Genomic DNA, 26,277 nt, shown 5'->3' on the forward strand with positions numbered 1-26,277 from the left:
AATTGTTTTCTCCAGACACATGAGCACGAAAAAGAAATTCAATATTCCACAGGACAGAAATATTGGATTTTTGAGGTCATCTTTGTGTCAAAGTGAACATGGATTGAGAATGTTATTGAGAAACGTTATCATAAGAATGGGACGGATGAAGAGTTGAAGGCCCAAACATTGCCATTGCAGAGGCATTAAAACAAGTCATAGTATTAACAAACTAAGTTGAATATTAGTTGCACTCCCTCCTGTAAGCTGCCTCTAAAAACGTATTATTTTGTAGAATTTATTTAATTCGATCCATTTTACAGATTCAACCTGAACTTGAATAATTCATAGTTTGCAGAGTGTTACCACGGCACTGATTTTCTTTTACATATTTATGATTTAAAATCAAATTTGTACCATTTTTTTCCTCTAAAACTGTGCACTCCCTCCCTCCAGATTTTCTATGCTATTCCACCACTTTTACAAACCACACGTCATCATATATTCAGACCTGTCGACTCAGGTTCTCTTTTCTGTTGTTTTCCCAAGTCAGCTGTAGTGAATATAGTGAATATTTAATGGGACAAAAACATTGTAATTGAAAAATAATTCCAAGAAGGTTTGCAATAACATTATTAATGACATATTTAAAAGATACAAATAGTTTATTGATAATTGCATAGGTAACATTTCCATAGTGGCTACAACAGCAAGCATTTGGTTAAAGAACTTTATGTGCGTTTGTGGAATTAATAAAATATTTAAATGTTCCCTGAATGCACCTCTAGCTGCTCCTCTAAGCTCCTCTTGCTTTTAGAACAGTTGTTTTGGTTATTAATCGTCACGATAAAATCAAATTTGCACACAAAATTAGACCCATGGCCAAGTGAAAGGGGAACTGGGCTTATAAGTGGAGGGTTGTCTGTTCAAATCCCCAACAGTCATTGCTCCACCGAGCACTGCTCAGTAGCTGCCCCCTGCTCCTAACTCTAGGACAGTTCTCCCATGTTGTCGGTTTACATTAAGCCTTTTTGGGGGGTTAGGCTTAAGGATCTTTTTGGTACGGCCTGTATACCTCTACACTTTGTAGCTTTTGTATTCTGTTATGAGTTTTATATCATGAAATTGTTTTGTCTCTGTATTTGTGCTGCTATCTTGACCAGGACTCTAGAGTATGTGGTCTCTGAAGGCCGTGCATCGCAGTCAGATGACAGGTATAGACTCCTTTAGGCCGACGTAGAGCAGCAGAAATTTCAAAGCAGAAAATGAACATCAATTATTCATGAACAGCGAGATCACTACTTATTGCGAACACATCAGTCACACAGTGTATTCCTCACATTATCTAGGAGGGAAGCTCCGTTTAAAATGTCAGCGCCGCACTACAAAGGGCGAAACATATTAATCCACACAGACCTCAGTTAGTTACAGATGACGCCCTAAATAACCGAGGCAGAGAAATGAAATGCTAACAATTTCCATCTATTTTGAACGGCGCTTCTAAAAGCTGGTGGCGGCGGAAAGGAGACTTTGAATTTCTAAATCAAAGCAGAAAGGGGTGAAACGCTCTCTTCATGTGGAAACCACATTACCAGGTTTAATAATCATCTTCAGCTTGATCTCCATACGGCTGCTGGGCCTAAAGGTCTCACTGAGGCTTCAGACGTCACTCACACACACATGGACTTTTCCTTGTGTGTGTGTGTGTCTTGGTGAAAACACAACACCTCTCTGAGCTGTCAGTGAAGTATTCACGAGCACACAATTAATACACACAATAAAAGAAACGGTGAAAACAAGGTGAAATCTGGAGCGCAAATCTCACAAAGGTGGGATTAGCTCCATTAGTGCAGGAATCTCAGGGGCAATTAAGCCGCCACAAGTAAAGCCCTGACTCAGATTCCAGCGAGTGGCAGAGTGACAGGAGGTTTGGGAGGTGCTGGAGAAGAAGAGGACGAGGAGAAGGAGGGGAACACACTTTAGAAAAGCTCTTAATGCGAGGGTCAAAAGTAGCTTGTCAGCGCGCGGAGAAAGCAGTGATGAGGTGACGACCTCCTCCAGCAGCCAACACTGGCTCACACGGACTTAGCGGAAGAAGGAAATTTACTTTCTGCCCTGCCCTGCGATTTCCTCCACACGCTCTCTTATTCACACACATAACTGTGAAGCTTTCTTTTTTTCTGTTTGTTCTAACATTGTTTGGTTGAACAGAAGGAAGTCGCCACAAACATCACAGCCAAGGAAACGTCACTTCACTTCAGTTCTGTTTAAAAAAGGATTCATCCATCACTCAATCAATCTATTTTTCATGGTTAGTCGTTTTTAAATAATCAAACCAAGTTCACTGGTTTTCAGCTTCTTAAATGTGTCAATGTTTCTTTGTTCCGTATAACAAAGAAGTCATTAAAACAGAATCGTTTTGGGTTTGTGAACAAACACCAGTGTGAAGTTTGTTGAGTTTCATAGTTTTCGATTGATTATAAATCAGCTGATTTCCAGCGCTTTAAACACATTTATTCGACCATCTGTCATAAAAACATGAATACTTTAGAAATCTTTGAAAAACTTGTTTGAAACTAAAACTTTTATTGTTTTTTATTCAGCAAATAAACTTTATTCACCTTTATTCAAATGAATCATTAAGAAATGCAAGTAAATAACTATCATTTATCGTCTTAATCAAGAAATAATAATGTGCTTTACTATTTTATCTGTTTTTTGTAAAAAAAAATGAATTGTTAAAATGAATTTACAACAATAACAATTATATTTTAGCATTAAAATTATAATTTCACTTAAACAGCTTCCACATACTGGTGTATTAACCATTACAGAAACATAAAAAACTGATTTGGATGATTACCAATGCTGTTAATTTAGGGTAACTGTGGTAAAAACACTCTGATGTCTCAGAAGATTAAGTTTTCTTTCCCAGATCATCACCAAAATCCTGATCATTTTCTCCCTTGGCAGTCAGAAACATACAGAAACCGTAACTAAGTCTCCACATCTTGTCTGGAGAGGAACTCCTGGGTCTGAACCTCTATCTTCAGCCCGTGCTCCTTCCTCAGCCTCACTGTCAGCGGCGGTTGTCATCGCTGCACACGAGGCAAACACAGACCTCAACTGTTCCCGTCCGTGGTTCCCCGGTGGTGAAACGAGCTCCCGAGTCCCTCATCTCTCTCCTGACACGTCAGACTAAAGCCCTGTATATACTCAACCTCCACAGACACAGAGGTGTTTACGAACGTCACATAATGTGCTGCGATATGCTCCGCAGGTGTATGAGCGAACTGAGAAGGATGTCAAGCAGATATGGTGTGCTTCAGACGCACACAGTGTGGTTACATGCAGTGTTTCTAATGATGTGTTTGTGTTTTGGTAGAAATGTGCCGTCACAACGTAGATGAAGATAAAAGATGTAATGTAATGTAATGTTTCGGAAAGATAAGAAAAGCGCTTTTCCTTTGATATTCCTTGATTTAGACGGTTTGAGTTTTGTTTTACACACCTCGCACATCTTAGATGTAGACTTTGGGAAGTCTAGCTTTCATGTTCTGTTGCTTTTGTTTATTATTCCATAAAAGACGGAGTTTTAGGGCCAAACTGATTATTCAAGCAATAAGTGGTTGAGCAAGTTGTCTTTCAGTTTGTGGGTTCTATTCCCGCCTCCACTAGCCCACATGCCAATGTGTCCTTGGGCAAGACACTTAACCCTTTAACCCTTTGCTTTTGCCAATTTTCCCATAACTTTCCATATTTGGCAGTTATTTACAATGTACTGCAGGTTAAAATAGTGATTTAACAATTTAAAATTAAGAAAAACTAAAAGTTATACACATTTGTTTGAGTCTTTGTCTCAATGTCCAAAAATGGAAAGCCAGCTTCCTGCAACAGTGCAAGTCAAATTACCGTAATAACCACACACCGGCTTTGACGTGGAACTTCTCAGCTTTCTGACACCGGAAATCGGAATTTTTCCGATAGCACAAACTGGCGCGGAACTATGGGAGCCCATCTCCACCAGATAAAACTTAGCCTTGATAATTCAAATTTCCTCAAAGTAAGTCATAATTATGAGATAAAAGGTTGAAATTATGAGATAAAAAGTCAGTGGTCGTTTTCACAGAGGGAGCCACTCTGATATTAGCAGTTAAAACAGTTTATGACGTCAGACATGACAACGATCAGCTGCTCCACAGAAGACAGGCTGCATTAAACACGTGGAACATGATAAAGAATCTGACGACATATCAGTGACACGTCGTGCACTGGCCGGCACTCAGCCGGCATGTCATCGTTTGCCTCAGCAGGCGACCGTCATTTCCCTGGATTTGAGTACGTTTGCCTCCACCCTCATTTAAACCAGCACTTCCTACTTCAAGCTCTCGTACTTCACTGAATCTACACTGGAGCAGATTCAGAGTGCAGGTGACAGGTGAACAAATATGTAGTTAAATAAAAAAGAATAAAGAAAGGTATCCAGCCTGGGAGCCAAACACTGACAACATGACAGACTTTTCTGTGGCGACTTTAAACTACCAACTAATATGTGAATTACGGTTATTTTTATGAAGGATTCCGGTATTTTACGACACCTATTGTTATTGAATTCACCTTTTCAATACCCAATTTTTTTTGTTTTTTTGTAAAACAGTACATTCTAAAATGTTAAAAATTTTAAATTTCAGCATTAAAAAATATCATTTAAGTTAAAGCTTATACTGTATTAACCGCTATAACCGACACAGAAATTGTGGAAATTTGACTTGTTTTTCTGAAGAAATGTCATGTTTTGTAAAAAGAAGAAGTTCTTGTTGTTTAAAGGTTATTATTTTGTTATTTTTACTGGTCAAATTGTGCTGTATGTGGCCACTGAACTAAAATGAGTTTAAGTCCCCTGCTGTAGCAGATTGTTGTTATGGGTTTTTTTCTCCAAAAAGAATAAAGAAAAGTTTCCACCCTGGGAGCCAGAGACTCAGCCTCTCTGACAACATGACAGACTTTTGTGTTTATAAACTCTAATCACTCTCCTGCATAAAACCTGTCCTGAGACAATGTGGTGTCTTTAAACTAGAGTGACGACTCACATTACAGTTCAATAAATAAATAAATATGTGAATTAAGGTTTATTTTCACAATTATTATGATTTAACCACTAACCGCCGACATAACAAGAATTATTAAAAATAAAGGATTTGCATAATAAGTGGAAAGTAAAATGTTTTTTCCAGAGTTGAAGTCCTGTAACCTCACAGTTGAAAGTTATTTAAATGACTCCACTGTGGCACAGAGGTGTTGCACTCTGCAGTGTTGTCCAAAAACTGAGCATGCAATCATTTATGAAATCATTAACAGGCTCAACCCTGACCACAGACAACATTTAATTATATACGATAAATATAAGATATAACACATTACTGTGCCCCCACACTGCAATATTAACTGTATATATGTTCTGAGCTGGACTATTTTACTTAAAATGGACACATTTTAATAACCATGACACATATATCTTATATAAACTTTAGCTTGAGGTCAATTGTTGTAGGTTTTATGCAGATTTTAAGAAATCAGTGCAGCCAGTGGCCGATATTTTTGACCCAAAGAGCCAATATTCTTTTATCATTACATTGTATTGTATTTTATTATATTTCGAGGTTTGCATTTGACCTCGAGTGTCAGAAAGGCGCCAACATGTAAAATGTATTATTATTATTCTTGTACAGTACTTTTTAAACCAAATAAAAACAACATAAAAACAAAATACTTAATGCACCAACTGTCTTGTTTCTTCACTCTTCTCTCTACATGTTTCTGTTGTGATAAACTCAGCATTCAAACGACGCATCTGGATCTTTTTTTTTTTGTAAAATACAACCTGTGATTCCACAATTAAACCCCAATACCAGTTGAGCGTATGATCTGTTCACGCTCCATTTTCAGGATCTTCTGACTTTGATCCACAGTTTGAGTTTTTCTCAGCAGCTGCAGGCTACAGCTGCGACACGTGTGCTGCGCTGAAAGCTTTCCATCATCGTCCCGGTGCCAAAGAGTGACAGCTCATCACAGCTAAACGCCCGTCATCCAGTGGCTCCGACATCAGTGGTGATGAAATACTTAAGAGAGGCCGACGAAGGACATTAGCATCGACTACCGTTCAACACCACAGTCACCTTTAGCACAGGAGCTGCAGGACTGTGTGAGTTGATGCTTAAACAATGATCCTCAAAAGTTTTCAGGATGATTGAATACCACTTTTTCATATCACAGACTAAACAATACCGATTTCACAAGCTCTAGATGACCAATATTAGTACATAAATGACTAATAGTGAATTGTTTCACGATTTCTCGTTTGTCATATTTAAAAAGTAGGTTTGGAGACAAAAGCTGAGTGTCCAGTGTTCAGAGTTCCTTTAAAAAACTTACTTATGTGTTCCTAGCGTCTAAAAATGTCACCTTCCCAAAAACTACGTTAAAAATATTATATATTAATATTGTATCAAATATAACGCGTATCAAATATTAATAAAAAAAAATGAAATTCTAATCCTTTAAAGGCCAGTATGTTTACACAACTCCACTGTTGTTTTATCTGGGAAAAAAACTAAATTTCCATAAAATACATTTGAAGGAGAATTTGATAGTAATTATTATTATTAGACCCTGAGATGGGTCAATGATTGGCAGAAACATTGAATTTGATGCATTGTTATTGTCAGATTAAAAAAAAACAAGAATTTACTAATTTGCTCCTAGCGGCAGAAAATGTCACCTCAGTGACAAATTAGTATATTCTTGCGTAGCTAAGTCATTTTAGGCTCATTTAAGGAACCGAGATGACATTTCTAAAGTTTACCAAAAATTAATATTGTCTGGTAAATTTGAGCTATAAACATTAAACACAGCCAAAAATGCCTCAACAATGGTAGAAAATGTCCCTATGGGAACTCTTAAGGGTTCAAGAAATGCACACCAGGACCTTCTTCCTCTTGAGTAGAGGTGTCCTGACCACCTGGTGGGGGATTTGCTCTGCTGCTGAACCAGGAGGCCCCTGCACAGAGTGGTACATTCACCCAGAACACCCTCTCCCAGCCAGCAGCAGCAGAGTAAGAAGCCAAAACACTTCAGATCACAACAATCCACTCGAAAAGCAAACAACTGAAGAGGAGCTTCTGTCCTCAAAGCATCTGGATTTACACATCTAAACCATTTCTATCAATCACTACATTCTCCTGTACACTGACTGAGCCTCCATCACATGTTTGCAGGCATCGCTCCGTAGTTCTGCGCACGTGACAAATAGAGAACCACTAAATCCATGTGAGCAGACGGCCACTTTCAGCACAAACACATCACAAGTCGCTGCTGAACGGCACTGGGCTTACCTGCGTGCAGCTCCATGGGGGGAAACAGCAGAATCCTGAGGGGAATTAATGCTGGCAGCCTTCAGCTCGCTTCCTCACAGTGACAGAACAATTCCTCAACAAAAGCCCATAAAACAATTCCACTGCAAGTCAGCGGATCACTGAGCCCTGGGGGGGTGTGGGGGGTCAGCCACAGGTGGAGGCTCCACAGATCTGCAGCAGCAGCAGCAGCAGCAGCAGCAGCAGTAGCAGCGGTGATTGATCTGAGCACAGATCAGCCAGCTCTCCTTGTGGCTGCTGGTGCAGGTTCGAGCGGTTGAGCTCTCCTGGGAGGGAAGAGCAGAGAACAGATTGCAGCCCAGTGAGCAGGGCTGGCCATTCAGCAGCCAGTGCCTCTGTGCATGATGTCAGAGGTGTTGGGTTTCAGCCGGAGGCTGAGGGGAAGGGCTCTGCTGAGGGTTTGACCCATGCAGCACAGGTAAGCTAAGACAGTCTCCTCCCTGCAGGGGGGGGGGGGGGGGGGGCAGTGGGAGGGGGAGGCTTTGTTTGCTTGGAAACAGACCACCTAGACTTTTCTTAGTCACAAGCACAAAAAAAACCCCAAACGGCAAAAAAATAAAGAAGAAAAGAAAGAAAGAAGAAAGAAGTGATGGAGCATCATCTTCACATCTGCAGAGAGGAACTTTCTGTCTCCCTCCTCTGGCAAAGAGAGCAATTACAGTCATCCGTGTTCAAGACAATGGAACACACTCACTGGCCATTTTATTAGGTACACATGACAGAAGTGGAACACTGTGTGGTTTTCTGCTGCTGTAGCCAATCTTCCTCCAGGTTTTAACGTAGGGATGTTAATGAGTTAATCGATCAATAATTCAACCGATTAAGTCATTTTCAAATGTATCGAACAAAGCTGAAACAAAAGGAAACAAGTGGATTTTTCCACGCGAGGCTCAGAAACCTTTTGTGCTGTGTGAGCAAGAAAAATACGACAGCCCTATAGTTCAGAGATTATCTCCTTGGATGAAACTCGTGGTTATTTGAGTTATTGTTGTCATTTTAATCCCGTCTGCTCATTTTCCTCTGACCTCCAACAGAGAACTGCTGCTCACTGGATATTTTCTTCTTATTTTTTTGGACTTTGTGTGATGATGATGATGATGATTCCACCAACAACCATGATACGTTCAAAGTCACTTAAATCACCTTCATTTTCCTGCTCTAATGCACTTTCTGTACCACGTCTTTCAGAGTAAATGCGTTGAATTGCTGCAGGTGTACCTAATAAAGTGGCCACTGAGCACAATCTTTCCTCTGAATACCAAGTTTCTTTTTATTATCTAGGGATTAAGAAACCTTTTGAACTCTTGCTATGGTTTGTTTCTCCATCACCGGCTCTGACAATGTTTTACTATCATGAAAGTATTCATCACCATGGATACGACCATCTATCACTATGGATACCTGTCTCTTGTGTAGAAAGTGTCTCATTGAGTGCATACAAATCCGGTTATAGCATCAAAACTTATTTTAAATGTACATTTTTGATGATGTATATATTTATATTTGTAGAGTTTGTGTCCCACTTCAACTGAGGTGGTTTTTAAATGTGCCGGAAAAATAAAGTTTAACTAAATTAGTATTAACGTCTGTCTACAAAGGAATATTAAATGTATAGATGTAGTGCTTTTCAGGAGAGGATTTGTGTCACTTTTTAAAATCAACTTACGCTTCAACATCCTTCACCGCAGCAGATTTGTGGAGTCTGTATATTCCACTCTTCACGGCGTGTTTGTACAAAGATCTTGACAAATGGTTCTGAAAATTGTCTTTTCTCTCTCGTCACTTTGGCAGCTGCAGACAATATAATAGCCATAATCTCCAGTTACAATGAAGTGGGCGCGAGTTGGAGGTGTGCATCACAGCACCAATTACCAAATCATCCAAATGGACCCAGAGCTGGAGACTGTCCATTTTCTTCACACCTCAGTTTATGGCTCAGAAGAACAATTTGTTAAGATTTACTGCGACTTTCTCCGAAATCAGATATCAGTGCATCAGTGGAAAAACGACACATGATCATGTTTATGTAAAAAAAACTGTAATCAAAGCACAGATTTTACTCATATTAACAAGTTCATAATAAATATTGACAGATCAGGGCAGCCTATGGCAGATATATGAGACCATATTTCTTATTTTCTATCTGATCCATCTGAAAATATAAAATGTATCGTGGAAATTTGTAAGAAACGAGAGAAAATTTGGTCTACGAAAAGTCGTCTATTTTCATGGCGGAGTACTAAATCAAGATCATGCCGCTCATCGCAATATAAAAAGGCATGACCTTATGTCGTTTAAAGGGAACGCGGTCCTCAAGGCGACCGTATTAACTAAACGCGAACTCTTTTGTACTTTGACTGCAGACCCTGAATCTTTACCTCAGTGTGTGTGAAACCACATGTACACACAACACTGAATTATATGAGTTCAAAACACGTGACTCTGTCTGACTTTCTTAATATAACTGTGTTCAGTTTTTACAACACGACTGACGACTGACCCGCTTCTCTGAAACATAAACAAGTGTTGAAAGAGAACTTTATGGGATGGACTTTTCTCTGGTTCTCTGACACCTGAGCAACGACCTGTGAGACACTGAAAAACAAACGCTGATAGAGAACGGCTGAAATATGTTAATTTCTTTGCTTTTTATATTCAAAAAGCAAAAACAAATGAATTAATCAGCCTCACGTATTAACTGGTTGACTTCTAATTAACTGTGTTGTGTAAGAAAGTGAGTAGAAAAAAACAGAGCAGAGAGAGAGAAGCTGAACGTTTGATTCCTGTTTTCATCCCCAAATAGAAAAACACAGAGAAGTTTATATCCTTCTAACCCAGTATTTGTAACACTCAGTTCAAATCCAGGACAAAAGAACCAAATAAAGAAATCACTGAGTCTGTTATCTTACAAAATCATTAGTCTTGTGTTGAGAAATTCTGTAGCTGGGAAATGATATAGTTTTATTATCACAACAGCTGTGAATCTAAATCCAAACAAGTAGGATTAAAAGTTGCCCAATGATTTTCTGAGATAATGATGCTTTTGTGGCTGAATCCCAGAAAAAACATGTAAAATATCACTGAAAAAAATAACATTTGAACTCAGATTTTCATAGTTTAACCTCAGAGTTCTGCTCAACATCACATGACCTCACATTTAGATTCACAGTCAGGACAGGAAATGAGTTTCTCTGTCAAACTAAAGTGGTTTGGTTGGATGTTAGTAAGTGGTTTGGTAGTTGGTTGGATGTTAGTTGGTAAGTTATTTGGTGGTTGGTTGGATGTTAGTTGATAGGTTATTTGGATATTAGTTAGTTGTTTGGTAGTTGGTAGGATGTCTGGTAGTTGGTTGGATGATAATAAGTTATTTTGTGGTTGGATGGTAGTAAGTTGTTTGGTAGATTGTTGGATGTTAGTTGTTTGGTAGTTGGTTGGAAGTTGGTAAGTTATTTGGTGGTTGTTTGATGGTAGTTGGTTGGATGTTAGTAAGTTATTTGGTGGTTGGATGGTAGTTTTTTGGTAGTCGGTTGGATGGTAGTAAGTTGTTTGGTAGTTGGTTGGATGTTAGTAAGTTGCTTGGTAGTTGGCTGGATGTTTGGTAGTTGGTTGGATGTTAGTTGTTTGGTAGTTGGTTGGATGTTAGTAAGTTGCTTGGTAGTTGGCTGGATGTTTGGTAGTTGGTTGGATGTTAGTGAGTTCTTTGGTAGTTGGTTGGATGTAAGTTAGTTGTTTGGTAGTTGGTTGGATGTTAGTGAGTTGTTTGGTAGTTTGTTGGATGTAAGTTAGTTGTTTGGTAGTTGGCTGGATGTTTAGTAGTTGGTTGGATGCAAAATAGTTGTTTGGTAGTGGTTTGGATGTTAGTTAGTTGTTTGGTAGTAGGTTGAATGTTTGGTAGTTGGTTGGATGTTAGTTTTTTGGTAGCAGGTTGGATGTAAGTTTGTTGTTTGGTAGTTGGTTGGATGTTAGTTAGTTGTTTGGTAGTTGGTTGGATGTTAGTTGTTTGGTAGTAGGTTGGATGTAAGTTAGTTGTTTGGTAGTTGGTTGGATGGTCCTCACACCACGTCCTGAAAGCAGGAACTTCTTTTGAGGAAGAAAAATCTGTAAAATAATGAGGATTTGAACTCAAATTGTTACAGTTTAACCTCCAAGTTCTGCTCCAAATCCAGATCAGCTCACATTTAAATGTGACATTTAGAAGCTTCCACAGAACATCAACCTAAAAACTACAGTGTGAATATAAAGTGGGAGCCTGACATAAAACCTGCAGCAGCATTAAAACGTGAAATCCAGACAGAAAAAAATATACACACAGTTTGGAGTCAGTGGTGTTTTTTTTCCACAAGAGTTCACAGGCCAACAATAAAAGAGAGCACAGTGTACTTTGAGTGTTAGCACGTACTTTCCTAAAACACAGTTTACACTAAATGAGCTGTAATTATTTTCATTACCTGAGAATGTGAGAGGCTGAGACCAACATTTTATACCTGGTCTTAATGTTAAACGCTCTGTGTTTACATAGTCATTTTCTGCTCTTGATGAACATTTAAAGCTGTTTAACACTTTAGTTTCATACAGAAATTATCTCTCACACAAACACACACACACATTCATTAAAGAGCAACATGGTTTAAGGTTTTCATCATAAGTAAAATGTCTGGTAGATAACTGACTGTGGTGGTTGGATGTGAGTTACTAAGTTCTTTGGTTATTAGGATGGATGTTAGTTGGTAAGTTGTTTGGTGGTTGGATGTTAGTTGGTAAGTTGTTTGGTGGTAGGTTAGATGTTAGTTACTAAGTTGTTTGGTGGTTGGTATGATTTTAGTTACTAAGTTGTTTGGTGGTTGGTTGGATGTTACTTACTAAGTTGTTTGGTTGGATGTTACTTACTTAGTTGTTTGGTGGTTAGTTGGATGTTACTTACTAAGTTGGTTGGTGGTTGGTTTGATATTAGTTACTAAGTTGTTTGGTGGTTAGTTGGATGTTAGTTACTAAGTTGTTTGGTGGTTGTTGGATGTTAGTTACTAAGTTGTTTGGTGGTTAGTTGGATATTAGTTACTAAGTTGTTTGGTGGTTGGTTGGATGTTAGTAACTAAGTTGTTTAGGGGTTGGTTGGATGTCAGTTACTAAGTTGTTTAGTGGTTGGTTGGATATTAGTTACTAAGTTGTTTGGTGGTTGGTTGGATGTTAGTTACTAAGTTGTTTGGTGGTTGGTTGGATGTTAGTTACTAAATTGTTTGGTGGTTGACTGGATGTTAGTTACTAAGTTCTGTGGTGGTTGGTTGGATATTAATTTCTAAGTTGTTTAGTGATGGTTGGATGTTAGTTACTAACTTGTTTGGTGGTTGGTTGGATATTAGTTACTAAGTTGTTTGGTGATTGGTTCGATGTTAGTTATAAGTTGTTTGGTGGTTGGTTGGATGTTAGTTACTAAGTTGTGTGGTGGTTGGTTGGATGTCAGTTACTAAATTGTTTGGTGGTTGACTGGATGTTAGTTACTAAGTTTTGTGGTGGTTGGTTGGATATTAGTTACTAAGTTGTTTGGTGGTTGGATGGATGTTAGTTACTAACTTGTTTGATGGTTGGATGGATGTTAGTTACTAACTTGTTTGGTGGTTGGTTGGATGTTAGTTACTAAGTTGGTAACTGTTGAAAGACGACTGAGTCTACCACTGATCCACAGCTCAGTTATCAGCCTGTTCTTCTTTGTTGTTTTGATACTAAAACATTATCATTACAATATAACTAGTGCTTAAAAGAGAATTGCATGTATTTACCTTAAAAAATGACATTCAAATATAAGACAAATACCTGACATTTCAATAAATGCTTATTAGTATTTCTGTTATTGTTTTATTAAAGCCTTCTTTCACAGTCTGGCTGTTAGTTTCTATATATTTTTCATTTAGATTTAAAACCTGTTTTACTGTTTACATAAATCACATCCATGTCTTTCAATCCCAATTTAATGTATTCATTTTATTCATATTCCTCATATTTTTTCAATTCTGCTTATTACTTTCTGTGTATACTTTGATATTATTGTTATTATTTTTTTCTTATTATTTTCTTATCATGTTATTTTTCTATCTTGTCGAGGACTCAATAACTGTCTCGTTTCCTTATTTGCAAAATGGCCAGATAGGGTTTCTTTTTTTGTGAACTTTTCTCTTCCATTGATTGTGTGTATGAAAAGTGCTGTGCACAACAATTATGGCAACAATACATGAAGCAAATATAAAAGTACATAAAGAAGTAACCATGGAGAAGAATAAACTTGTGGTGTGTAGAAAGAACTCCACTGATATTAAAGTAAAATGTTAAAAGCCCTCATATCACGTACAAATTCATCCTTACATAGATTATTCATAATAGTAGCAGATGAGGAGAAAAGAAGAGTGGGAGGAGCCACTTACTGTACAAGTCTCTGCTTGATTGACAGATGTCACGGCCTATCACATCCAGCTGTTGTGGTTGTTGATGGCTCTTTGCAGACGGACACTGTCTTCCTGTCAAAAAATAAACAAGAAAAAACAAATAAATAACAAAATATATATACCTAATTTAAACATTTTAATTTAAATCTACACTGAGCACAATGTGAACTCCAGAAAATATGTTCATGAAGGGGGAGTGGCCAGCAGAGGCCATGGGGCGTGGCAGAAGATTGTAAACATTGCTAAGAAACGTTCGTTTTCTCCGCTCTTTATCCGTCTTTGACAGAAACTGCACCCACATCTCATTTGTGTTGGATCTACAGGACGAGTTGGTGCAAGCGGTGGATCAGGACATATGATGCTCCTTCCTGCTGTTTGATCACCAGGCTTCACAAGAGGTCTCACCTCATTTTCCTGCTGCTGCTCATTTTCAAAAGATTTCATCTCAGGCGGGCAAGTTTTATTTTTAGAAGCCGGCAGCAGGACATCGAGTGTGCAGGGTTCCCAAGGACTTTCCAGGATCAATTCCCTAAAATTCAGATTTTTTGATAATATTGTAACTTTTTTCTCGTAATATTACGACATTAGTCTCATAACATTACGACTTTATTCTGATAATATTGTGACTCTTTTCTTGTAATATTACAACTTTATTCTCATAATATTGCAACTTTTTACTCGGAACATTACGACTTTATTCTTGTAATATTGCAACTTTTTACTCATAATATTACTTTATTCTTGTAATATTGCAACTTTATTCTCAGGATATAGTAACGTTTTTCTCTATTACATTTTTTTCTAACATTACAACTTTATTCTGATAATATTGTGACTTTTTTCTCGTTTTATGACTTTATTCTCATATTGCAATGTTTGTCTTGTATAATATTACGACTTTATTCTCATTGTGTTGTGACTTGATTTTGGAAATCTTAATTTCGTATAACCCTAATAATCTGTTAATTTTAAAGAAAAACATTTTTTTTATTATTATTATTTTTCCTGTTAATACTTAAAAAAATAAGGTAGATATAGAGATATAATGTTGAAAACAAATACGCACGTTAATGAAATCATCAAACCTGCGTGTCTTTTACCTCTGCTGCAGCTGCTCTGACGCTGCGGATTCCATTTCACCTCCACATCACAGAGCACATTTTCAAAAGCCTGCCAGCTCATGTTTCTCATAAAGATTTATCATTTTAGCAAAACTAACTCCTGCAATTTCACAGGGTCAAAAGACACATCAAACAAGCTGTGGTTCCCCCCCGTCCCCCCCACCCCACACACAGCCTGAAAGTCAGCAGCCACCTGGTCGAGGGAACCGGCTGTAATTTCTTCCCTTTCATTCAGTCACAAAGAGTCGGTTGGCATCTGTGATTAGCGACGTGACCTGCCTGTCGACGAACGCTCTGAGATCACAGATTCAGACACAGAAACGTGTCGGGCTGCAGTGCGGTAATACTTGAACTTTAACAAAATTGGTTTGGGGGAAAAAGTCTCGGGGAAACGCTCATTTGTGCATTTGTGGCCAGTGTGAAGCTGGAGCTGGCTGCAATGCAGTACTTTTCTCCACCAAGAAATGGGATCTGACCCTTTCTGTCGAAGCAGACTGCTCATATGAAACCTCTGAGTGAGAGCCAGAAACACACACACACACACGCACGCACGCGCGCTGTCACTGCCAGAACATTTACACACACTTTACCAATCAGCATATTCTCCATTAAAGGTCCAGAGTGTGACATTACGCAGATTTTATTGGCAGAAATCAAATATACTCGCCATATGTATGTGTTTATAATCACTTTTAAAAGGTAAATAAATGATTTAGTTATTGTAGCCTGAGAATAAACCTTTTTATATTTATTTTAAAGCAGAACTATGCAGGATTTTTACCCCCATTTAACAGTCATTGTGATGGTTAACTGTGTTGTTGTCTCCACTGCCCCCTACTGTCTGATAAGACAACTGCAAGTACATGTAGGTCGTATGCGGAAATTACGACCTATATTTACGTTTTCAAAACCAGCGCCCACTAGAGGTAATATCCATGACAGCAGTCGGGTACTTTGGATCTGTCGTCATCCAGTAGCGTCTTTGCTCAGTGGTTAAAATATTGTAGCAAGCTTTGGTGTGGTCGACACAAGTTTGACTCTTTTTTAGCCCTCACTGACATGTGTTTGTAGTTGAGTTAAAAAAATACGTGCACAGGTGCGCTAAACACGTATAGGGCTGTATTCTCAAAACATACCTATGAGTCATATTCAGGGTTTGGCCAAAACAACCCATAGTTACATTTGAGTTGGAGGACAGGTCGGTCTATTAGTGGAAAACCAGGCTTGCAAAGTCAGTCAGGGTCGCGGAGCCAGGGTGCTCAGAATCAGGAGGTTTCGCGAGAAACACTAATTGCTTCACGGCACACTTCCCCTACCTCGGTACCGGCTATAAGATCAGCGTTATTTTAGACGTTCATCATGGCAGAGCCAGCGAAAAAGACGCAGAGGAAACCGAGCGACAGGCCACAGATAAGTAAACATCCGCTGGGTTTTCCAAATGGCAAAAACGTGGAAAACGGATGTCAACCGGCATGGATTTGGCTCCACGGCTTGTGTTAATAGTCGTGAGAGGGGAGGGGAGGGGGAAGCATTTTTACAACAGTGAGGATAAAGAGTTAGATGATGAATGGATGGATGTTTACAGTGCTGTCGTTAAAATATGTCCTTCTGTACTCCACTTAAAATAAAGGTCTTGCTTTCTTGTGCCGCCATGTTGCTACAGATGCCACAATAGAAGTGCATTTGGCATTTTGAAGTGGAGGGGTTTTTCTACGCAAACAAAGACTCTGCATAAACCTGATGCACAAACAAACAAACAAACAAACACGGACGAAGCAGGAAACAGTGAGTTGAGAAACACTGTATGTGAGGGCCACCGTAGTTCCACAGGAAAACAACCTTATAACATCAGTGAATATTCATATGGGACTTCAACCCACATCTGTGTGTATATATGTGTATACGTGTGTGTGTGTATATATATATATATATATATATATATATATATATATATATATATATATATATATACATATACACACACACACACACACATATATACATATATACACATATACATATATAAATATATATATATATACATACACACATATATACATATATGTGTATGTATATATGTATATACACACACACATATATACACATATACATATATATAAATAAATATATATATATATACACACACACATATATGTGTGTATATATATATATATATATATATATGTGTGTGTATATACATATATGCACAACACACTAGTGAACTGCACTTCTTTTTCCAAATCAATACCCCTCTCTGCTCTGAAAAGACAACCTGCAGATTTCCATTCAGCTCCCCACAGGCTCAGAAAATAGAAGTCAATTAATTTTCTAAAGGAAAAGAACAAAAGATTGAGGCATTTTTACTCCACTAAACTGCATCGACTGATGGAAATGCAGCCGCACCGACTCTGATGTGTTTCTCTCCTCTGTTTAATCTCTGGACCTTCACATAATGTGTGCTCTACAGTCTTGTCAGGTTTAAGTGTGACTTTGACCTGCCAATATTCTGCTCGTTAGCTTTATCACCAAATTACACATTTCAGGAAATTTGTTTTCTAAAAAAAGAAAAAAAACAAATCCCAGGCTGAAATAAATGTCAGTTTTCCAGAATCAGTTTATGTGCAGCATTTAAAACGAGGGAGATTTTTTAATGAACTGTTAGTCAGACACTGTGAGCAAACTCCCTACTTTAAATTTTGTGGAATTAATTAACCAACAATGTCTGCTTCATTTCACTTCACCGGGTTGGTCAGGTAAAGTCTGTATCACAGGGAAATCTGTGCTCACAGAAAGGGCTTTTTAATAAAATAAGAAGGGCTGAAACGCTTAATGGATTATGAATATGTTTCTTGAGGTTTGTGCTTCTTAAATGTGAATATTGTTTGGACGCTTTGCCTCATAGAACAAAGAAACTCAAACTCAATCATTTTGAGATATTTGAGAACATCGTCATTTTGAGGCTTTGTGGACTAATCGTCTATTTGATTAAATAAAAAAACAATAGGTAGTTAAATCTCCAGTGGGAGGCTTATTCCCAGACCACTTCCTACTCACGACCATTTGAGAACCAAATGTCCCTCAAAATCCACTCACACTTACAGCTGTAGTGGACATTTCTGTCTCAGGAGGAGGAGGAGGATTAACAAGAAACCAAACTTTCGTTTGCCATCGCCACTCGACTGGATGAAGGAAGCATCAGTCAACAGCATTTTTGCTGTCACAGGAGAGCGACAGAAATGTATTTATAAAAGCATATCTTTATACTCCAATAACTAACTAATGAGGTTTCTTGAATGCATCTACATTGTCATAAGAACATGTTCACCACTTTATGTCACTGTTAAACAATCTACCTGACGAAGGAAGCCTAGGTCAGCAGACGGTTCATTTATGGTGTCACAGGAGAGAGAGAGTGGCTGTTCCCAGAAGACAAAAGTGTGCATAAATATAGAAAATGCACCAGGACAAAGAAGGACAATATTAAAAACAACAGACAAACATTTAAGACTTAAGACAGTGAAGTTTGTTGGTTTGAATGGTCACAGATAGACAGATGCTCAGGCACTGCACACACCGGTGCCCTGAGGAAGTCACCTGCCACATTTGAAGCCTGTCAAGCCAACTATTCCACAGTTATGTGTTGTTAGCGTTATATCTGCCGCATTACTACAGATATTTCTTGCATTTCCTATCCAAACACAGCCAAAGTCGGTCCTTAGAAAGTCAACTGCCAAGTTTGAAGCCTGTCAAGCGACCTGTCGGCCGATTATCGATGCACAGACGGACGTTCCCGGCCTTTAAAGATAGACACTAATGAACTTGTTCATGCTTTCTTCAAACAGTTTGCAAAGACCCAGGGCTTTACCGTTCTGTACCAAAACTGACCTGCACCATGATGGAAACACAGCATTAATGTGAAGATTGCTCCGTGTGAACGTGCAAACAGGGGTTTTAGTGCGTAGGGGGGGTGGTTTGAAATTGGTGCCAGAGAGTGCTGTGACTTCCACACGATAGAGGTCACCTAACAAAGCAAACGTGTCCATGATTCTAATAAGCTGTTGCACAGACAACGGGGCCATTTTTTACTGTCTCTCTGCGTCAGCGGTGACAGTTTCATTCACGGTGGCGAGGCGTTCCACACGATGGACGAGCAGCGATGAGGGTGTTCAGCCAAGTCTCACACACTCTGGAGATTTATGCCTTGGCAGTGTGATGCACCGAGTGCTATTATCTTCTGTGGAATGCATTAACATTTTCTTTCTCTAATCACAAGTACAGCCCGTGTTCTTCGGTGGATAATTAAGAGTCTGTCTAAAGGTTTCCTGGTGGCTGTCTGACAATCACACGCTGGCCTTCGTATGCTGTTGATCAATCCGTGGAGTCCTGACAATCTGTCCAATCACACCTGCGTTTCCAACACTTTGCTTTCCCCACATGGTAGTTTTACAAGAATTAAAGGAAGGAAAGAACTGCCCTCCAGATACAGGGCTAAGAAAACTTTGGAAACACTGGTTTTCAGCATCAACTCATTTGGAAAGCATTCAATAGTTGAGGTTTTTGGCGTGTAGTTGCATGAGATACTGATGAGGGATGGACTTAAGAAGTCAATTAGTTGCTGTGACAATTTGTTATATGTTACAAAGATACAAAACAAATGTATTTATAAAAGCATATCTTTAAACTCCAATAACTACCTATTTAGGTTCCTTGAATGCATCTCGTTAGCTGCTCCTCTTGAACCATGCCTTACTTAAATTAGCTCTCATGTGCTGGAGTTTAGAATATTCCAATATGCGATGAATAATACCATTGAACATTTTTGCTGGAAATGCCCATCCACAGTGTTGACACATAATTGCAAGAGACGAGGCCTCAAACTCATCTGGGCTTGAGTTATGGATGATTTCTCTCACCAGCTTACATCTACATTGTCTTAAGAAGGTGTTCACCACTTTATCTCACTGTTACACAGCCTTTTCTGACTAGAAACTGAAATGTGTTGACCACCCCATAGTCCACAGAGAAAATCAGCATTTTAAGCTTGTAAAGAAAAGGAAGCTGCTGGTCTACTGCCGCCTCGTTTGATAAGTCTGCGTCACTCAGGTAAACCTGAACAAAGTGTTTCATAAAATAAAGTAGAAAAACGTAATCTTAAGATATCGTTGACTCTATGACCTTTTTGTAAAGAAGCTAAAATCAGTTTTCTCTTCTGTTTATGCTGCTCCAGTCCCAAACACCTGCCACAACCACACATGAAATGTCCCTGTAAGTACTGCTTGTCAAGTATAACAAATCCCTCCCTGTCAAAGCTAAGCATCAGAATCCCTGTCACCATGGAGAACATTGATAGTGAAAGATTCTGTGAAAGCCTGGGTTATGTTTAGCACCAAGAGTTTGTTTTTTAATCAATATCAGGTTAAAAAAATATTGCTTTTCTTCAGAATCATGTTATGACCGTCTCCTCACACACACACACACACACAGAGTTGCAGAGAGGACTGACTATTGTGTGTGTCCATGCTGGGTATTGGAGTTAAAATGATTTACTGGCTCAAATCAAACTGTGTCATTCAATATGTGGCTTTAGTGACCGCCACAATATTGCTTGTAAATGCATATTTGATCCCATTTACAATAATAAAGAGCAGGATACAGTATATTTAAAAGGTCCGATGTGACAAAGTTCACTTTTCCAAGCATTTTCGGGAACTACGGTGGCCTTCACATACCCAAAAGGATGTAAACACTTTCTCACAATCTTCTCCACTCTTTCTGCCTCTGGTTTATTAAATTTTTTTCAGCTTCTGCTCTAAAATAAGGAACACATGTATGTATGTGCTGCTGTAGAAATATGGCACAAAATGACACGGCTGGGACTGGGCAATACATTGATATTATATCTACTGTATTATGACACGAGACAAGATATGGTCTTATTGGTGCCTGTGATGACTTTTCCTGGTTTTAGAGACTGTCGTACTGATAATAATCATATTTATTATATAAAACAAATTTGTGAAAAAATACATGGAATCAACAAGGTTATTTTAAAAAAGGTCACCTGATAATATGTCTTTAATTTTAAGCCCAATTATTATTTGGGTTTTTTTCGCAGAATTTGACCATATTTATAGACAATGTCATTGTTTCTAACACACGCAAATAGGCTTTATTTAAGATTTCAGGTATTATCAGAAATGAAAGTTAATAATAAGTTCATGTAATGTAATGCAGATCATACTAATCATTAGATGTGTTATTTTAGAGTGTATTGTGCAGTGTACTGTACTGTCACTCTCGCCCTTTGAGAAGCACACATATCTCAAAAGAAAACCTCCAGACTTCTTTTCTTCTCAAAATTCTGACATTTTTCTTAAATGTGGCCCATAATGCTCTTCCATAAATGTAACTGTCAGTTCTAGCAACAGAATCTATTTGAATAAGTAAAAAAAAATTAAGAATAAAAGCTCTAAACATAGGAAACTTAAATTTTGTGTGAAGATATGCAAATAATTTAAATGATTTGTTTGCTCATCTGCAGGGCCCAGATACTGATGCTGGCGGGCCAGTTTTTGCCCACGGACCACCAATTGCTGACTACTGTCCTAAATATTTTTGACTGGACCTTTAAAGATCAGTAAAAACCCACTCAGCCACAGCTTGGTGTAAACACAGGTCCAGTCTGGATTTTCCTCCTACAACATAATCACTCCCTAACGTCGACCTCAGCACCAAACAGTGTGGCGTTCAGCATCTTTCTTCTCCATGTGTCAGTCGTATTTATGGTATGTTTACAGAACAAACACCCGTCAGCACTCGTGAGAGCTGAGGGAAACGAGCGAATCAGAAAAATAATGTGGTAAATGAACGGTGGGAAAGTGCTCGCGCTCACAGTCGACGCCCAGAAGAACCTGCTGCTGGACCCGGAACAGCAGGCGCCTTCATAATCCTGCGGTCTCACAGCGTCACAGACACTCAGAATATCCACAGGCATTAAAATGTGGCAATCAGTGGTTCCTTCGACACAACTGGCCTGATGATGATGTTTTCTGGTGCTCCACAAACATACACACACATGCCGTCCCCGGGGGGCCACGATAATGAGGCGATAACAACCCACATGTTTGTTAACGCTGATGCAGCAGAGTCTCACACACACACACACACCTGTATCTCACCATGAGATCTGTGTTTATTCACCGGCAAAGTAGGAAAAATAAATAAATCAACCAATGGCGAGAGCAGCTGTGCCAGTAAAATAAAAACATTTTAAAGAAGGCCTCCTGTATCGATTCTGATTCACTCTGCTGTGATCAGCTGATCAATACTTCCCTCACTGTGAGGAGTGGATAAATAAACCCCACCTGCTTTCACACTCACATGGTGATCTGTTAAAGGCTGCTTTTCTTTTTACTGTGTGGTGAAAGACGGGGTGGAGACGTCACGATACAATTATATCACAATATATAAGTCACAATACGATAATATCACGATATTTGAGTCACGATACGATAATATCGCAATATTCAAGTCACAATACCATAATATCCCGATATTTACGTCACAATACGATAATATCACGATATTTAAGTCACGATACGATAATATCGCAAAATTTGAGTCACGATGTGATAATATTATTAATAATAATAATAATAATAATAATAATAATAATAATAATGATAATTATTAGTTAATTAATTTTCGAGGAGCACAGGAAGAGAGATGATGAGTTTGATCTCTGTTTAAGGAAATGCATTCATCAACTTCTGCAAGTGCACCATTCAAAACGTGACCCTTTTTTTTTCCCTTCCTACTCCAGGTTTTCTGTCGTCTGTCACTCACAGAGTACAGACAACAAACTCGAAAAACATGCTGCAAAACTTCAAAACACATGGGCTTAATTAACACCAACAGCACAGTCGGGCTGCAAATAACAAATCTATCCATAATATACTCAACTGTTCGTGATTATTTGGCCTGTAAAATGTCAAACAATGTTGATTGACGTTCCCCCAAATCTCTTATTTTCTTACATGGAGCAAAAAAAGCAGAAAATATTCACAGTTAAGAAGCTGGAAAATGAGATTAATTAAGATTACTTACAAAAAAATGTAGTGGTCATAAAAACACCAACTGCAACGAAGACCTGGTTTTTGTCTCCTCAACGTTTTCTTTTTATTTAATGATTTATTTATTCTACTAAAGGAGATTAAAAAGCCCTTTTGTGAGGGAGACATATTTCATGATAAGGTCACTTAGCACAACTAAGTCACACACACAACTGGACAACAGCGCATTAACCACAATAATATTATTATTATTAGAACAAAAAACAACAACAGTGATAGTAAAAGAGATGAAGAACGAAGCATTATAGACAACAATATTCAGGCATATGTTTATGTATTCATGAAAATAACTGTGGCAGTAACTGCTTCTTATTATTCTACATTTAAAATATGCTCAAGGGAGGAGGATTTTAAGTGTATATATAGATACATAACTACATACATACATATATACACACATATATGTGTATACATATATACATATATACACATATATATACACACATATATACACATATATGTATGTATATATATATACATATCTACATATATATACACATATATATATATACACATATATACACACATATATATATATACATATATACACATACATACATATATATATATTAGTGTGTGTTTGTGTCACATATAAAACGTTGCGGCAGTTTCATGCAGCCATGCTATGATGACCACGCCCACATTGAGGAGGAGCTATGATGTAATGGAACATGACCCAAACTGCGTGCTGGAACTGCATCGTGAAAAAAGTGTCACAACAGTAACTTAAGAAGTATAATTGTACTTTATAACCATAAATCACACACATCACTGTATGTATGTAAATGCAGGCTCTCATAGTGTTTACCTACATCATATTTTACAGATGATGGCCCTGACAGTGAGATGTGAACCTGGGGAAAAAATGAAATAAAATAAATTGAAATATGCTGCTAGAATCATGTACAGACTGATCTGAAATTGCCAGAACTGAGGTCGATGGGACCGCTTCTAATTTGTCCGCAAGCCCACTTTTAAAAACTGCACCTGTGTCATAATTGGTTTTGTGCTTTTACTTATTTGTGGTTTGACAGTTGTCTGTTTTACACTGCTGAAACCTGTGACCATGTTTCTTTACCTCAATGAGAATTTAAATTAAAAATATGTTTAATCGATTTATCATTCAATGACTATTTTCTCCATTCATCGATTGGTTGTTTGGTCCGTAAAATGGTCAGAAATGTGATCAGCATATCGAAAACCTTGAAATGACAATGTTCCCAAATGTCTTGATAATTTGTCCACAAACCAAATGTATTTCAGAGCAAAGAAAATATTCACGTTTAGAAGAAGCTGTTCCAAGTGATGACACAATCTACAAGCACGATCTACAGTCCCAGAAGAAAGATTAATGAGGATTCTACACGTTTCCCTTCGGTCTCTACCTGGTCAGGGATCAGAATAACGACACGAGCGAGCGTCTACAACAGCAGCTGCCGGACCTTACTGCTCCCTCTCTGCCCGTCTGCCCGACACTGTACCAGCAAACCAGCACAAGACTGATGACACGGCCCCTGGCAGCCATGACCAGCAACTTGTTCAGACACGTCCGCTGCAGGGACACATTGATCACTGAAGCACTGTTTACCGACCAAAATACATCACCATAACTGAGAAGAGGCCTGCAATCGCCTGCCCGCTCGCGCTGATTCACAGTCAGGGGACGCACACAGTTTGCTTTGGAATGAACCGACACACGTGTGATATGACGTGAAGTTTGATCTCGCTTCATGACGGCTCATTCATTCGCTTCTCATGCGAGTCAGAAGAGCTAACTCCTGCCGGGGAGAGCCGGATCTTCTTTTGATGGACACGCCATGCGGCCAATGACAGTCGAGGACGGAATAGGAACATACCATTTTGTAAAAGAAGGAATGGGGCAGGCGCTCCAAAGACGGCCAGTGTGGTGGTACAGACCAGGAACTCACAGAGCGACAGAGCTAGCGCACGGTAGCGTAACGGCCCGTTATGTTATGATTTGCGGCCGACACACAAAATTGAGGGCGCTTACTTTCAATCAGCGTAACAGTATTTTGATTTGCATTTACTTTAAAATCAGGGGCGGAGTATTAATGTCTCTTTGAAGGCTTGCCGCCCGTTAGTGCTCCAGTTTCAATCACTGCATAGCAACTGCCAAGCCCATGGAAACCATGATCCCTAGCACATTCCAAGAAGTAATCATTACGTTAGCATACATTAACCCTATTTGGAATGCCAGGGAACCTCTAAAATTGTTTTCAAGTGGCAGAAAAAAAACTTGAGAAGCATACTTTGCCCCGTTCTCAACTTAAATGTGTTAATGTGACACTAGCCGCACGCCACTCTTTGAAAGACGTCAAATTCACCAGCACAGATCTGGCACGCGCCACAGACGTTAGGGTATCGAGGGTATCGAGGTTCTACGAACGTTGCAATTTCAAGTCACTGTTGCAGGCATTTCTGGTCTTTTTTTATCACAGTAAACTGTGTGTAAATATAAAAGGTAAAAGCCCTTTTATCTAAGCCAAAGTCAAAGAGTGTTGTCCTGTCACATTTTTCTTCTCACAGTCTCGGTCGATCCAACTCCAGGTATAGGGCTTGTTTGCTTTGTGATGTTGTTTTGAATGGTTTGCAGAAAACATTAGTTATCTCTATTTTCTGGGGTTGTCTCTGAGTTTAAATATCTTGTGTCAAGGTTACACACTGCTAAGATACAAAGGTATAAAAAATGACCCATCAACAATACACGGTGTAAAAAGAACAACACGTTCCCCTTTGGGCACCCTTAGAATCCTGGCTAGAACCCTAGAAAGTGAAGAAATGAGCAAAAACCGAGGAAGAAGCAGCGTCTGGCTGCGTTTCATTCAAAGACACAGGAGACTGCAAAGTTCAGCGCAGGGTTAGGTTGGTTATGTGTTCAGTTGTTCATTCAAAGGTTTGAATAAAATGTGCAAAAATAGTCACAAATAAGGCTTTTATGAAAACACTGATTAAAAAAACTGAATCACTAAATGAGGCTAAAATAGAAGTGAGACTCAGTGAAGAGCCGAGCCAGAAAAACAAGACATGCAAAATTGAACAACTTCATCCAATCTGTACCCATAGTCTACGTCAAAGGTGTCAAAGGTGTGGCCCGCGGACCACATGCAGCCCCCCAATCGATTCCATGTGTTGTTTTTTAATTTAACAGATGTCAGAAAAT

The 26,277-nt window shown here is 38.7% G+C and overlaps 1 protein-coding gene across 19 annotated transcripts in view; it reads right to left on the reverse strand.

Annotated features, from left to right (window-relative positions):
* Window positions 1–26,277, reverse strand: part of ptprfa (protein tyrosine phosphatase receptor type Fa) — a 316,842-nt gene that overhangs the window by 244,317 nt on the left and 46,248 nt on the right. For 18 of the 19 annotated variants that reach the window (XM_058637876.1, XM_058637872.1, XM_058637888.1 and 15 more), the window contains exon 2: window positions 13,823–13,915. The gene's annotated coding sequence lies outside the window, so the exon portion shown is untranslated. Of the gene's footprint in view, window positions 1–7,370; window positions 7,661–13,822; window positions 13,916–26,277 lie in introns of those variants that run through there. The other variant, XM_058637873.1, reaches the window with a different exon arrangement.

This window comes from Solea solea, chromosome 9 (assembly GCF_958295425.1).
Source record: "Solea solea chromosome 9, fSolSol10.1, whole genome shotgun sequence".
Lineage (NCBI taxonomy): Eukaryota > Metazoa > Chordata > Actinopteri > Pleuronectiformes > Soleidae > Solea > Solea solea.